This window comes from Octopus bimaculoides, chromosome 12 (assembly GCF_001194135.2).
Source record: "Octopus bimaculoides isolate UCB-OBI-ISO-001 chromosome 12, ASM119413v2, whole genome shotgun sequence".
Lineage (NCBI taxonomy): Eukaryota > Metazoa > Mollusca > Cephalopoda > Octopoda > Octopodidae > Octopus > Octopus bimaculoides.
In genome coordinates, this window is record NC_068992.1 from 4,184,150 (window position 1) to 4,188,569 (window position 4,420).

General features: G+C 35.9%; 1 long non-coding RNA gene and 1 other non-coding gene across 2 annotated transcripts in view; both read right to left on the reverse strand.

The window, feature by feature from the left end:
* LOC128249187 (uncharacterized) overlaps positions 1 to 4,420 on the reverse strand; it is a 54,426-nt gene that overhangs the window by 43,335 nt on the left and 6,671 nt on the right. The gene's annotated exons all lie outside the window — the stretch shown is intronic.
* On the reverse strand, positions 177 to 295 carry LOC128249215 (5S ribosomal RNA). The gene has a single exon (XR_008265337.1). It is a non-coding gene; the product is annotated as a 5S ribosomal RNA (ribosomal RNA).

Sequence of the window (4,420 nt, forward strand, 5' to 3'; positions counted from 1 at the left end):
AACTGGTACTTATTTAATCGACCCCGAAAGGATGAAAGGCAAAGTCGACCTTGGCGGAATTTGAACTCAAAACGTAGCAGCAGACGAAATACCGCTAAGCATTTCGTCTGGCGTGCTAACGTTTCTGCCAGCTCACCGCCTTATTTTTATTTTTTTATTTTTTATTATTTTTTTAATGCTTACAGCACCTAGGTTTCCCAAGCGGTCACCCATCTAAGTACTCACTAGGCTCGACGTTGCTTAACTTCGGTGATCGGACGAGAACCGGTGCTCTCAGCGTGATATGGCCGTAAGCGAACTTTCTTACGAAGCGAACTTTCTTACGGCCAAATATCCCGAGGCGAACTTTATTACGGCCAAATATCCCGAGACGAACTTTCCTACGGCTAAATATTTCGATGCGAACTTTCCTACGGCCAAATATCTCAGGCGAAATTATCTACGGCCAAATATCCCGAGGCGAACTTATCTACGACCAAATATCTCGAACCAAATTTTCCTACGGCCAAATATCCCGAGGCGAACTTTCCTACGGCCAAATATCCCGAGGTGATCTTTCCTACGGCCAGATATCCTGAGGCGAATTTTCCTGCGGCGAAAATGTTTACGGCAAACTTTGTTAGAACCGCATAAAATACGCATTAGCGTGATCATTCGACTGTTTTCCTTAAAAGACATTTCAACTGGGATCATCCTCATATTTTGAAGACATCATTCGATTCTATAAAGACGTGGCTGCTACTTCTAGCATCTAGGACAACATCAGATGTTGCTTTACTAATGTTTGAAGTCATACTTTCTTCTGCACTCATTTGGCACCAATATAAAAATTCTAAGGTCATTGTACGTTTCCCTCACTTCTTGAAGTTCATTTTTGTCTCATGAATTGACCATTTCAACATTCTATGTGAGTTTTCTATTTGTTCTTTTTTCTTCACTCCTATTAATATGACAAATTCAGCTGTCGTCCTGTTAGAAAATATACTGCAATAGTTGTTAAATGACTCCGATATATCTTCCTCTTGTATCTGCAATTGTTACGTCAATGAATGAGATGAACCCCCACTCCCAGCGCAACTTTTCTTTTTTTTCTCAAGACTTGTTTCTTCCAGGCGATAAAATTAAGCATTAACTATTTCCTTGTCATCGAAGGAATGAATGGATAATATTATTGGCAAACAAATCAAGAAGTAAACAACAACAACAACAACAACAACAACAATAATGATAATAATAATCATTGTACTTGTTGCTCAATCTCTTTAGCACATTAATCTTCAAGTTTCTTTTTAAAAAAAAATTCTCCAATGATTGCGTTATTATTACAACTAACGATATATGGCGTCATTTTTTTCACAGCAGAAATGTAATTATGTAATCATCCATATATGCATTCACATACATGTGTGTGCATATCATTATGTACACACATATATGGACATACTCATACACACGCACGCACATTCATGTATATATATGCATGTTTATATATGTATATATATGCATGTATATATATGCATGTGTGTATATATATTATACATGCAAGCCTATATATGTATATATATATGTGTGTGAATGTGTGTGTGACTGTGTGTGTATGTATGTCTGTATATATAGTGTGTATGTAGTGAGTATGGAATTTTTACTGTTAATCGAAAAGTAAGAAAAAAGCTAACGGATCGATGTGGTATCAATGTCAGCCTAACCTAACTGTTCATTGTGACGATACTACATTAATTCCAGCTTCATCAGCATATTTATTTCTGCATTCATTTTAACAGTTAAGCCTTTAGTTGAATTCTTATTGCATAATCTCCACTAATATTACGACTATTTTTTTACAGTTTTTAAGACGGTGAGCAGGTAGAATCTTTGGCGCGCTCGGCAAAATGCTTAACAGCATTTCATTCGTGTTTATGTTCTGAGATCAAATTTCGCCGAATTCGACTTTGCCTTCGTCCTTTTGGACTTGATAAAATAGGTGCCACTTGAGTGCTGGGGGTTGATATAATCAACTCTTCCCTTTCTCCGGAAATGCTGGCTTCGTGCCAAAATGTTGAAATCAATGTTACAACGAGTTTTCGAAAAGTGTAGGCATATACTAATGGCATCGTGTTTTCGTATATGTAACAGAAAAAAAAACCATTTCTCGTATGTCTATAACAGGATTCTTTCATGTACCCAAGGTCCAGATGTATATTATGTAATATTTTACGACAAATATGTCCCCACTGTATCCGCAGCACCATTTCCATCAAGGCACTGTTATACATGCAAAAAAAAAAAAAAAAAAAATCCTGGCACAGAGGATATGTTGTAACCATGAACCGGTCAATGAACCACAAACGCGTTATATCTTTAGAAAAACAGTCCGATACTCACAGAGAACTCCTATTACTGATCTCTGGTCTATAAGGTAAGAAGAAAATTGCGATATAAAGTCTAGGTCTTCTCATGAAGACCAGAAACTACTTCCGTTTTATAGATTGTCTGAATGTTTCTAATTATATCTCGGCTGTCACTTGCAATCGAGTATGTCTTGGCAACATTGTCGAACAAATTTTTTATTTTATTTTATCTTTAGTCAGTAAGTATTATTTTCTATTTACTTCTATCTAGAAATCAAGAAAAATGATTGCTATTCCTTTCAAACTTTGCTTTTGTGACCTGGGCATTAATGTTTCAACGCTGAGTTACTGAAGCAGAAATATCGTTATAGCAAATATTCTGCTCAATACCACAGACTTGCTTGTCCGCTTGCTGATGACACAATGACAAGTGGCAAATCGTCATTTGAACTGTGCACACCGAAATCTAAAACAATGATTTTTCATATTATTCTTATTTTTCGAACGCAAATATGCTGACCGCTGTTGTATTCATAACAGGAGAACAATTACCTTTTACGACAATCTGCTCATAACACACTCGACTCATTGACTCTTGGTATTTCCTTCACTCGAAGAAATTCCTTGCGCCAATGATGCAAGTGTGTTATGAGCATTTTGTCGTCATAAAAGGGAGAAGTTTTTTTTTTTTCTCCTGTGACGTGCAGGACAGTGAGAAAGACAAATGATTTGAAGCGAATACGATGATGGAGAGCAAAGGAAACTGGGGGTTGCTGATCCTTGTCAACGTGATTTTGTCTTTGATACAGTTTACTGACGCATTCATTAGTTCAGATAGAGTTTAGGGAAAATACGGATGTAGTTACTGGTCTGTATAGAATATAATTTGTAAGGCTCAGAAAGAATCAGCAAGGCGCAACGTGTGACTGGGCTGTAATATTTGAATTTCAGGTAGAATCCATTTTCCGGACTTCTATACAGTTTCTGTCTGCTTAATTTCGCTCATAAGGAATGGCTCGTTCTGAAGTTACAAAAAAATGGCATTTGTACATATACATGCATGTGTGTGTGTGTGTATGTGTGTATGTGTGTGTGCGGGGGACGGGCGTTTACTTTCCGTTTACTCTGTTTCACTTACAAAGCTTGGATCATAAACAGCATCTATTACATCTCAGTACAAGACCGTCCTACTTTGTACAAATTAAGAGCTGAAATCATGTCTAGCCCCAAGTAAACGCTCATTATTCGCGCAAAATTAACCATTTTGCTATGGTATCACATCTGAATAAAATGTGGTTTTTCATGTAAATCTAGGTTTATATTTTTTTCATTCCCTACATCACAAAGAAAACCCAAAGTAATATTCAGTTTCTTTTCTTTTTTTAATCTTCTTACAGAGAAGTTTTCTTTGCACTTAACTGTTAAACGTACTTTTTTTAACTGGAGGTACTTGCTTAGAAAGTTCCTCACAAATTTTACTGCAAATGCATGAAGACAGAAAGAAATACATTCATGATTTTTAAAATAGCGTTTAAGGACATGTACAACAAATTGTATAATTGATTGGAGACTTCATCTCTTCCCATTGCGTGCCAAAACTACCTAATATGGAATTGAACCAGTCTTGTAGTCTTAGCTTATGTTCTTATTTTGTGATACTGACACTGACACACATTCATAAGCCACAGATTAAAACAAATGAATTACATACATACATACAAACATATAGACAGACAGACAAACAATGTATGTAATCTTGCACGTACACATAAATATGCAAGCAATATTTTATAAACAGAGAAACTTATTCGTATTTATGATATTTTTATGTGCTTAATGCCTCGATTCGATGCAATGTCAGCAAAAGACTCGTCCACCCAATTCGAAAATCCGATTTCCATATTCATGTAAGAACAGCTCTGCTCAGTGTTAAACAGAGATAATCTCAGATTAACATGCCAGGTTCGGCTTAAATACAACACTTAAATAAATCCAACTTTGTATTTAAATGATCTAGATACATGTGGAACATGTATCGTTATTATATATATACATATATATATATATATATA